Source organism: Eriocheir sinensis, chromosome 15 (genome assembly GCF_024679095.1).
Source record: "Eriocheir sinensis breed Jianghai 21 chromosome 15, ASM2467909v1, whole genome shotgun sequence".
Taxonomy (NCBI): Eukaryota; Metazoa; Arthropoda; class Malacostraca; order Decapoda; family Varunidae; genus Eriocheir; species Eriocheir sinensis.
This window is the reverse complement of record NC_066523.1, coordinates 19,353,091-19,365,221: the sequence shown is the minus strand read 5'-3', so window position 1 is coordinate 19,365,221 and position 12,131 is coordinate 19,353,091. Positions and strand designations below refer to the sequence as shown.

At 49.1% G+C, this 12,131-nt stretch overlaps 1 protein-coding gene across 2 annotated transcripts in view; it reads left to right on the top strand.

Moving 5' to 3' along the window:
• LOC126999015 (uncharacterized) overlaps positions 1-12,131 on the top strand; it is a 130,107-nt gene that overhangs the window by 48,139 nt on the left and 69,837 nt on the right. The window lies entirely within an intron of this gene.

The following is a 12,131-nucleotide window of genomic DNA, read 5'->3' as shown; positions in this document are numbered from 1 at the left end:
TGACAGTTTTACGATAAACAGCGGGGCTCCGGGAATGCCTGGCGGCCACCAGCTGATGCGTGAAACCCAACCCCATCTTACCCGGTCTCCAGACGCAGGGACTCGCCGCTGATCTTAATCTTTCGAGGAAATATCGTCGCCCATGCGTTTGTTTGTGTTCGTGTGTTCGTGTGTATGTGGAATGGGTTGTTTGTAGGTATAAGAATGGATGTACATATTTAAAAGTGTGTATGGTTTTTTTGTTTTTTTTACATTTGTCTACGTATATTTTTATTAGTTTATTTACTAGTTTATGCTTAGATTGATGGATGAATAGATGTGTGTGTTTGTGCATGTATATGTACTGATGTATGTAAGTATGTATGTATGTATGTATGTGTGTATGTATGCATGCAGGCATGTAACGTATGCACGAACATACGTAAAAAAAAGTTATTCATACGCAGAGTGAGTTAGGCGAGGGAGGACGCGGCGGTGCCAGGTGTTGAACACGTCAGTCCCGGGTGACGAGTGTGAACAAGCAGGTGAGGCGCGCCGGCATGACACCTGGATGAAGACACAGAGAAAAGCGGGAAAAAAATGTGTGCCCCGAATGTCTGAGTGGACGTAGGGCGGTGCAGGCGGGGCGGGGCGTGGGGGGGCGATGACGGGCAGCTACTGCGTGGGGCTGACGGATGAGGCGAATATTTTACGTGCGGAAAATTAAGTCACACGCATATCTTGTCGCTCACACAATACTAAAATCCTTACACACACACACACACACACACACACACACACACACACACACACACACACACACACACACACACACACACACACTTGAGGCCAAGCAAACATCTTTAGTCAAACTCGCGGCCCTACATCCGCGCCCCAAGCCAGCAGCGCCTCCCGCCGTGCATCCCTTAGGGCCCCGCCACCGCCGCCGCCTCGCACATATGAGTAACTGCTAATTAGGTCTCCGTCTACTACAGGGTTATCGATGCGAGGCTGTGAAGCTAAGAGAGAGAGAGAGAGAGAGAGAGAGAGAGAGAGAGAGAGAGAGAGAGAGAGAGAGAGAGAGAGAGAGAGAGGGAGAGGGAGAGGGAGAAAGGGGGGTATGTTGGGTGCACACAGAAGCTCATGAAGGCGGCGTCAGCGACAGTCGGGACACTTAAGCAAGCCAGGCAGTGTCAACAGTGACTTTTAGCGGGAGTTGGCGGAGAGTCTCGTCCCGGGGGTAAACAAGCAGGGGCCCGCGCTAAGAGATTCGCAATAATGCAAACACTGACCGCCTCCCAGAGTTTGCGGAGCGTCGGTCGAGTAAACAAGGTGCGAGACACTTGTACCAATAATGTAAACACGCCGCTGGACGTAAACAGCTACCTAAAAAAAAAAAAAAGTTAGGAAGCTCGTTTCTGAAAAATCTTCGGGACGTCTCTTGCTTTTTAGATTCATGTTTGTTATTTATTTATCTGCTGCGATGTCTTAGAGGAAGGAGGACTATGTAGAGGAGGAGGGTGAAGCTCTTGTCGTGGTGGGTGTTGTTTCACGCCTCACCTACGATCGTAAAAGTTTCAGGTGAACGGAAGGAAACGAAACGGTGCACTGTGGAACACGCTTTTTTGTGTATCTTTCGGCGGGGATGTTGTAGAATGTAGATGACCGTTGTACACACACACTCTCTCTCTCTCTCTCTCTCTCTCTCTCTCTCTCTCTCTCTCTCTCTCTCTCTCTCTCTCACACACACACACACACACACACACACAGTAGCCCGGGCACTGCTGACTCTTAAGCCTCGTCAGCAGTAGCCAAGGATTTGCTGATGTGCTGTGAGTGCCTAATCAAACGAGTTCAGCGAGCGGGAGTGTTGTTTTGCGAGGCGATGTGTTGGAAGCGTCCCGACCCAGACACATTTTTGACAAGGATTTCGTAGTAGTTTTCGGTATTTCCAGGGGTAGTTTTATGACCCTGGTGGTAGTTTGACCCTTCTGCACCATGAACAGGAAAAAAAAACCACTCCTTGTAACGCGATCTCCTTTATGACCTTTGGAAATAGTTGATGTGAGAGGCAAAAGCGTCTGAGAGAATACGGGATCATCTCTTAAGCAAGGGAAATATACAGTAAGCTAAATGTATGCCCGTGAATTCAACTTATTTTGCGTTGGCGGCGTTATATCTGTGCGTTTCCATGTTCCTGTTTTCTCCTCTTTCATTATTAGCTATTATTCTGCCCCGTTCCCCCGCGTGCAATTCAGCTGTCTCGTTACCAAGACTCCCTCCTCTAGTTTCAGCCTCGTCCGTCCTCCTTAATCCCTTTCCCTCTCCGCTTCTTACACTCCCCATCCTCACCTTTACCTTATTCCATGGGCCTCATCCAGCGCCCTCATAAATGTCGGGAGGTTCTTTTCTCCACACGTGCACTATCTCTGCTTCCCTCCACCCCCATCTCCTCTTTCCTCACACCTTCCTTCTCTATATCCCGTCCAACACTTCTCCTCTTCCCCAGTCGTACCTTCCTCGCTTCCCAGAATTAGGCGCATCGCTAATATCTCCAACGAAAATGCTATACCGTTCCTAGATTGGGATCCCGGGCATTCCCAAGGTATTCTAAATGTATGTTATGATATTATCTTTTCCTCCTGCATTCCATCGAGCCAAGTCGGGGGCGGCTTCGCGTGGTTTACGAGGCCCGCTGCTGCATCAGGGCGAGCAGCGGCAGGAGTCTCTAAATATTTTCCGTCTGGGTGGCTCCGTCGGTAGTGTAGGGGGCTTGAGGCGGCAAGGGGACGGAGCTACTGGCGAGAGAGAGAGAGAGAGAGAGAGAGAGAGAGAGAGAGAGAGAGAGAGAGAGAGAGAGAGAGAGAGAGAGAGAGAGAGAGAGAGAGAGAGAGAGAGAGAGAGAGAGATAGAGAGAGAGAGAGAGAGAGAGAGAGAGAGAGAGAGAGAGAGAGAGAGAGAGAGAGAGAGAGAGAGAGAGAGAGAGAGAGAGAGAGAGAGAGAGAGAGAGAGAGAGAGAGAGAGAGAGAGAGAGAGAGAGAGAGAGAGAGAGAGACCTAACACGGCGGCGAGGAGGCTTTCCCGTTTTACACCATTTGTTTCCACGTTCCGATGGACTCTCGGCCCCGGAATTACATCGCCAAGATACACACGTTGCGCCAAACCCTGCGTGAGACTGAAGGAAATACTACATAGGGTAACGTGTAGACGCACCACAGAGGGAAAACAAACAAGTAAGTCTTCCTTCCTTAGTGTTTCCCCCTTCCTACGACTTAAACTCTTTCCAGATACCTCTAGAACCATATTGGTAATCTCCTTTTTTGGCTTTCTCGTCTAAGCATTGCAGTAACAGCCTTTTGTGGAGCATTTTCAGTAATAATGAGAAGAGGAAAAAAAACAAAAAAAAATGAAGAAGTGGAAGAAAATAGAGTGCGGCTACACAATACGTTTTTTTTTTTCTGAAGTCAAAGCGTCATCCTATCCTATCCTATCCCAGTGTGTTGCCCACCACAGCAAACCAACACACTAACACAAGGAAGGCAACGCGTGCACAGGGCGATGCGGAGACTGACGGCCGCACAAGACGACAGATTTTCCCGCGTCAGGTGTTCCGGGAGAAATTTCCTAAATGTTGCGGGAACTTCACGGCGTCGTTCAGGGCACGTAGGCTCCTGCCGGCGGGCGGTGTGGTGTCGGGCTGCCGCGTCAGGGTCCGCCGCCAACTACTTTTATCCCTTAATTGCATTTTCCCTGGACCCGGAACGGGGCTCAGCATTCGTGAACCGCCCGCCGGGAGAGTTACTTGGTTCTCTTTCCTTGAAGCTCCTCCGCTAACCTTTCTCATCTCCTTCCTATCGACCAACGCTCAGCCTCTCTCTTTCTCTCTTTCTCCCTCTCTCTCTCTTTCTCCTTCTCATCCTCCCAAGTTCACCCATGAAAACTAACCTTCCTCAACCCCTTGCCGCAGCCCCACACTCTCTCTTCATTTACCTTCCTTTGTCTAGACGTTCCCTACTAACCTTCCCCAATGTCGCCTTCAACCCCACGCATTCTCCTTTGTATAAACGTCCCACGCTAACTTTTCTCCCAACCCATATCCAGTCTCATCCACTTACTCTTACTTATACATTCCTATGTCTAAACCATCCACATTACAGCCTCACACAACCTCGACCTGCACACACACTCCACACACACTTCTCTACTCACTCTGCTGTATGAACGTTCCCCCTTATACCTTCACCAACGAACGCCATCTTGCAGGCCCACGCACTCTCATTTTCTGCCATGCTTGCCTTTGTGCGGACGTCCCTTACCTATCCTAACCTCAGCCTGCACGCACTCTCTCCCTGTTAATTCCTTTGTGTGAACGGCCAACGGTAACTTCCCCCCCCCCCCCCACACACACACACGCACACACTCACTTTCTGTTGCTTCCTTTGTGTGAGTTTCAGCACCTCATCCTAGACGCACCTATTCCAAGATCCTTTTTTTCCCTGTTGTTGACCCTTGTATAACCTTCCTAACACTGACCTCGCACGCCTCACACACTCACTCTCTTCTGCTTCCTTTGTTCGAGTTTCAACACTAACAAACCTCATTTAACTTCATCCTAGACGCACCTTCCACAACACACATTTCCTCTGTTGTTGGTCTTTGTGTAACCGTCTCCTCCTAACCTCCCTAGCGCTACCTCGAATCCTTTACACACTCTTATGCTTCCTTTGTGTGAGTTTCAGCACTAACAAGCCTCTTTTAACCTAACCAAACGTTTCCTCTGTTGTTTGTCTTCGTGCAAGCGTGTACCACCAACCATCCTAACGCCATCCTCGAACGCCTCACACACTTCTGCTTCCTTTATGTGAGTCTCAGCACTAACAAACTTCATTGAGCCGCATCCTAGACGCACCTTTCCCAGGACACTTTTCCTCTGTTGTTGACCTTTGTGTGAGCGTCTGCCACTAACCTTTCCTAACCTCCTCTTACAGCTCTGCATACTTTACTTCCCCCTCATTTCCCTTTGTATAGAAGTCCCCCACTGAAGCTAAACTGCGCTAACCTTACCATGCTGCCCTCCCTGCTATATTTCTCTCTTCCGCTCCTTTGTGTGAATGCCCTAGTTAAAGTCTGCCCACCTTAACCTCACCCTATGTACACTCTTTTCTCTGTGCTGTCCTGTGTGTGTGTGTGTGTGTGTGTGTGTGTGTGTGTGTGTGTGTGTGTGTGTGTGTGTGTGTGTGTGTGTGTGTGTATGCCCGCACTAACATTAACCTTCCCAAACCTCATTCTGCACCAACACGTTTTTTTTTTCTCTCTCTCTCCTGCCTCCATTTGTGTGCAACTATAGCAGTAAACCTTGCTAACCCACACCTTCTCTTTCCCTCCCGGTTCCCTTTACAAGCGTACTCTTTTATCCCCTTTCCTGCCTTCCTTTACCACCCTCTTCCTCCTCACCCCAACACTCTTTCCCGTCTGCTTTCCTTTACAAGAGCACACTACCCGCCAGCCTTTCCCTTAAACTCTCTCATACTCTTTCACTCCCCTCCGCCCACTCCACTCCACTACTCTCCTCGCCGCCCCGCCCTCGCCCGCCTTCCTTGGTCTCATTGCCGTCTCACCGCCCCGAAACTTTATTCATCCACGAGGAAGTCACACGAGATAATGTAGTTCTTCCTTCCCCTCGCGCCGGGTCAGGGGGGAGCGGCGCCCCGTCACCTGAACGCGGGTCATTTACATACACAGTAGGCCGTTTACAGGCATAGGCTTGTGGGGGGCGAGAGGCGCTCTCCCTCTATCGCCTTAACACACACACACACACACACACACACACACACACACACACACACACACACACACACACACACACACACACACACACACACACACACGCACACACAACGTCGCCATTACCTCCCCGTCAATTAACGCCGGCAATCCGTCCCCCTCCCACCCACCTCTCCGTTTTGCAGTATTTAAGACGATGGATTCATTTTCTATTAAAGAGGCGCCCTGCGTGTGGCCCGCTGTCGCACGGGAGAAATTGTGGGGCGCCAAAGCTTCCCTTTAATAGATCGGTAGAATTTGTTGAAGCATTCCGAGCCTTCGCTGAAATATTCTCCGGCAGAGTACTGCGTTTTCTTGCCTCGACACCTCGCGTGATGTAGACGCGAGAGGAAAGTTCTTGCTCTGTATTACTTCGCAGCTCTCACGTGGAATGGTTCTTATTTTAGTAAATGTTACTTCATATATGCGTTTATTTTTACCGGCAGCTCTGATGACGAACATAGAGGAGGAGGAGGAGAAGGAGGAGGAGGAGGAGGAAGAGGAGAAATATCCCTTTTGTTTTGTTTTTCCAGACTCTTACTGAAATGAGCGCTTTTAATTAACCGTTTCTTTATATTTCGTCTTATTATCTGCATATATTCGCCTCTACCTATACCGAGAACCAGAGGGAGGCCTAAGACATCATCTCTTAACTTCTGAGAGTGGCGCGCTGACAGGCTAGTCGCTGTTTCTTTCCTGTTGACGAGAACGGGAAGCACAGAAGGAATCTAAATAGGTCCTCAATGTCGTCGCTGTCTTGGCTAATGAGACAGGCGGGACGCTGTAGGCGACGGCCCAATCAAGTCCCGGTGTGTAGACGTAGGTGAGCCGCGTCCTTCATGCCTACACGACCATTGCACAACAGCCTCCTCACCGCTGCTGTGTCCACTCGCCACGATAAGAAACGCAAACAAGATCAGGTTTCTTGAGGATTCTTGATAACAACGAGAAATCCTGCTTCGTCAATTCCTCCTCCTTATCAAGTTGTCCCCAGCGTGTCCTGTTTCTGCCCTGAGTTGTCGCTGTCAGAGCAAAACTATTCTGGGGATGACCTCACCCTCCCTCCTTCAGTATGACTCAGACTGTTTAGTCCGCCTTACCTGCACCCTCAGCACACCTTTCTCGCCTTATTACCCGCCTGAACACCTCTGACAACTCAAGCGATTCTCACCCGAAAGCAAGGCGCACCAAACTTCAGGAGGTCGGTCGTAAAAGCCATTAAAACTCATTATCCGACTACAAGTACAGGTTATCCGAGTCCTGAGTCATTTAAGCTCGCATGTAAGAGGCTCGTTCGGGTGAAATACCAAGTCTCTCACCCACCCTGCCGCGTCGGAAAACTTCGCAGAAACCTTGGTCCTCAGTAGCGCCTGAGGAGGGAGAGAGGCGGAGTGTTTGCCCGCACACACCACACACACTAATCAATTCTCCCTGCATCGCCGCTAGAATGAAAGGCCAACATTCGTAAAGGGGCTGGGAGGTTGTTTCAGCATGCGTGAATATTGTACACAAATCCCCATACCTGAATATATTTGTGTTTAAATATACAACACAAGGTCGGCTGTCACTCAGCCCTGGTGAGCTAATTAGCTGGCAGCGACCGTAGAACTACCAAGTGTAGCGCTCATTACCCCGCCAGGAAGGACAGGTGATTAGCCAAGCCTCGCTGGTGTCCCTGGTTCCCCCTCGTTATCTGATGGGCGTTCGGGGTGCAGAGGCTCGACCTGCGTGTCCGGCCGGTCCCGGAGATCAGGGTCAGAGGGAGCGAGGCGTCAAGGCGGCGGGGACCACGAGGAGGCTAGTGGGACGCTGCTCCTTCACGGGTTTAGCGATGTCACGCCTCGACGACATTACAATATTGGTATCGCAACTCACCTTCACGTGCCAATCACCGTCCTCCTCCTTCCTCCCACGCTCAGCTGACTCACGTACCTGCAGAAGAAAGAAAAGGCAATTAATTATTGATTCCTAATGGATCCAGGCCAGGTAATTCATTACAGGAGAAAGTAAGCAGGAGCATGACATTTTCAGGTGACATTTTGTGGACATTTAAAGGTGGAGCGAGTAATACTTTCACGCGCTGGGTGTTCAGTTCGTCTGTAACGCCCCGGATCTAACTTTAAAGAATTGTACCGGGAAGGAAATACTGGGAAGGCTGTTTGGGGTTCAGCAATTTTAGGGAAAACGCTGTTAATGATCTTTGTGTTGCTGTTGTTGCTGCTGTTCATTAGAAAGCAAATAGAATGTTCAGACAGGAAGAACAGAAAGAAAGATGCGCATAGAAAGAACTCGAATTTAATAACAAACTCTAAAAGAAAAAATCATCGGCGAATACAGTGATACGTTAGATAATTTATTTTTTTTAGTCATCACTTTTTCTACAAAACTTGGACCGCCCACAAAATTTCCCCCCTCCAAAAAAACAAACTTTTCCTTTATCTAGCCAAACCTTAGTAACTAGAAATAAAAAGACACAAGAAGAGAAAGATAAAAGCACTACGCTGCATTAGCTATCATAACGCACATCAGCACCTGAGTGAGGCAGGTGCGTCCAAGCCCTGGGGGGCTGTCCTGAGGAGTCCAGACAGGCGGCGAGACAGATGTTGTGGGAGGAGGAAGGAAGGAGGCGCAGGGAGGAGCAAGGGGGTGGGCGTGGTCAAGGAGGCTGATTGGAGTCAGGTCACAACAGTCGCCTGGGACTCTGAGTGTGGGGGGAGGGAGACGCACCTGCCTTCAATGGGCTTAATGACCTTTAGTTCTGGGGCTCACCGGCTCACCTGTCTGTTCTCTGCCTTAATGGGATTGTTTGCTCATGCTGGAGTTGGTTCCTCCACTTCAGTTTCTTTCTTTGACATTGTTTAATTTTCCTTCAACACTTGATTGTTCGGAGGCAGTTATGACCTTTCAAGATCCGATTAATATACTAAATGTTAATTACTACATTCGTGTATACCTCTACCTCTTTTGTATATCATTCAACTTTTGAAAGCGTGATTTTCGAGTTCACTGTACTAATTCATTGCCTCATTTCCCCTTTTATGTTTCTTATGCTTCACGTTATGAGCCTCTTCGTCTGACCTCACCTTCAAGCTGCTGCTGTTTGGGGGAAATTATTAAAGGTAGCCTGCCGCTTCCTCCCCTCCCTCTCTCTTTTGTTAGGTTGCAGTAACATGCATTTCTTTCCATTACTTTATGCGGGTATTCAGCACACGTTAAGAATGGCACTAGTTCAGCTGTGCCTCCGGGAGCCGGTAGTTTTATTGCGCCGAGAGGACGCTAAAGAAACACTAATGGAAAGATTTACTTGCACTGTCTGTTACCGTCACCGCGGCTGTCCACGTCAGGTGTTGAGTCACAAGTTCTTCAAGGCTTCTCCGCATCACCACTTCTCTTGTAGCCAACCACCATCACCACCACCACCACCACCACCATCACCCATAACGTCACCACCAAGTATCGTTACCGTTGCTGTCACCGCCACCAAAACAAACGCCAAGTCACTACTATCACCATGACCAATCCCATCACCACCAAACCAGGACCACCAAGACACCACAAAACCCTCACCAAACCACCATTACCTAACCACCGTCACCACCAAACAAACCCCCAAACCACCATCACCAATACGACCACAACCACCACCACCACCACCACCACCACCATCACAGCCACGCCATCAGATGCAGAAAGGCAAACAGTCCACGTCTTCGCATATGTGTCTTTGTCACCACCACCACCACCACCACCGTCGGACCCACGTCATCATCATTGCTTCATCACCGCCCCTGCCGCCGCTCCGCCCGAAGTGTCGTCATCACAACACACGGCGGTCACCCGGGCCACCATCATCACCACAATCATCGCTTCTATTGCAATCGATACCAAGTGCACAAACGTCCACTCCGCCTCCACCACCACGGACTCCTCCTCTTCCACCCCTCCTCCTCCTCCTCCTCCTCCTCCTCCCCCCCCTCCTCCTCCTCCATTGCAATCATCATCACCTACACGCAGCACATATCTTCAAAATGAGCAACTGTCAGAATAGGGAGAAGAGGAAGAAAATGGGGTAGAAGAAGGAGAAGAAAAAGAGGGAGACTGTCATTAGTATTTTTTTATCGTCTTCGAAAAGAGCAACAACAACAACAATAATAAATACAACACCAAAAACATCAGCCATACACACACACACACACACACACACACACACACACACACACACACACATATACACACACACACACACTTATCGACAGGCAATTTACCCTTAGCCACCACCACCACCACCGCGCCATTACTACCTGCAACAACAACAACAACAGCAACAGCAACAACAACAACAACAACAGCAACAACAAGTGCCAAACGTGTGTACCTACCTGGCTGGCCGCAGACTCGCCGCTTTAAACATTTGCTACTGAATTCTGACGTCACTATGCATCTCCTCTCCCTCGCCACCACCATCACCACCACCACCTCAAAACAAGAGAAGGGCATTGACTTCTGAACTTTAGTCTTCCCCTCCCCCTCCCTCCTCCCCCCCCCCCCATCCGCCGCCTTCATTCTACACTCCACAACTTCCCCTTTCATCTTACCTGTCAACAAGAACTCCTGTGCCTTCCTTCCCTCCTTCAGCTCTCTCCCTCCCTCCTTCTCTCCCTCCCTCCCTCCTCTTCATTTCTCCCTCCCTCCTTTCATCATCTTCCCTCCATCACAGACAATCCCATTACCTATTTCACCTCTGAGTCTTAACCCGGTCCCCTTTTTTTTTCTTTTTTTCTTTTTATTTGCTCTCTTCTCTCCTCCGTTCCCCCTCTCCTCCTCTTGCCTCCACCACAGGCACTTCAATCATCTATTCCACCTCTGACCCTTAACCTCACTCCACACAACTTTCCCTCTTCCCTGCCCTTTTTCTTGTCTTCTCCACATTTGATCTCCTCCCTCCTCCGTTCCACCTTTCCTTCTCATTCTTCTTAGACAGTCCCATCATTCATTCCACCTCTGACCTTAAGCACACACTCCACACAGCACCACTACAAGCAAACTCCACTTTCTTTCCTTCTTTCCTTTCTCTTTTTATCCCGTTATTCCTCTCTTCCCTCTTCCATCCTTTAATCTCTTCTTTTTATACCTCTACAGACAATCCAATTCCACCCATTCTACAAGCAAGCTCTCACTTCAATCTCTTTCCTTCTTTCCCTCCCTTTCTTTTCACATTATTCCTTTCTTCCGTCTTCCATCCTTCAATCTCTTATTATCCCTCCACTTCCCAACCACAATCCCATTCCACCTCTAACTGAACTCCTACAAGCAAACTCCTTCCCTCTTTCCTCTCCTTCTTCTCCCTTCCTTTCCTCTCTTTCTCCTGTTTCTTCCGTCCCCCAGACACCACCACCACCACAAGGCAGATCACGTGACCCTGCACCCCCCTCCTCCCCCCCTGATAAATGGGGTTATTCACGAAAACTCTGGGCTCTTTGTTTTGACTGATGGCATCATTAGAGTGTCTTTAGGTCCCGCGCGACATCCTTGCCTCGGCGTCCGCGTGTCTCCCTGTGCTTCCCTGGACACGCTTACCTCTCCTGACCTACCTGGCTGGATTCTTTTTTTCCTCCGCCTTCTCCTGTTACCCCTCCTCCTCTTCCGCCTCCTTTCCTGATCATCTTCCTTTCCTGGTCATCCTCCTTCTCCTCCTCCTCCTCCTCTTTTCCTGATCATCTTCCTCCTCCTCCTTATAATTCCTTCCCCCTCCTGTCTCTCTCCGGCATATGACCACAGATGTTGCGCCGACTAAACGAAACTTTCCAACTTTCCTCCTCCTCCTCTTCCTGTTACCCCTCCTCCTCCGCCTTCTTTCCTGATTATCTTCCTTCTCCTCTTCCTCCTCCTGTTACTCCTCTTCCTTCGCCTCCTTTCCTGATCATCTTCCTCCTCCTCCTCCTGTTACTCCTCCTCCTTCGCCTCCTTTCCTGATCATCTTCCTTCTCCTCCTCCTCTTCCGTTTCTTCCTTGTCTTTTGTCCGTCTTTTCCTCTGAATCTTTTTTACTTCTTCACTTTTTTCTTTCTCTTACTCCCGCACTCCTTTCCTCGTTTTTTTTTTATCTCAATGTGTTTTTTTTAATTACGTATTCTGTTTTAGTATATTATCTCCTATTTTGTTATTGTTTATTTATTTGTATGTGTTTTTTTTTTCTTTTTATATGATGTACTTCTTTTTTGTTGTTTGCTTTGTTGCTGTTTTCTTTTTCTTTTAGTTTGTCGATGTTTTATTTTCCTGTTGTTGTTCTTTGTGGTCTCTCTCCTACTCCTGTCCCCCCCCCCCTCCTCC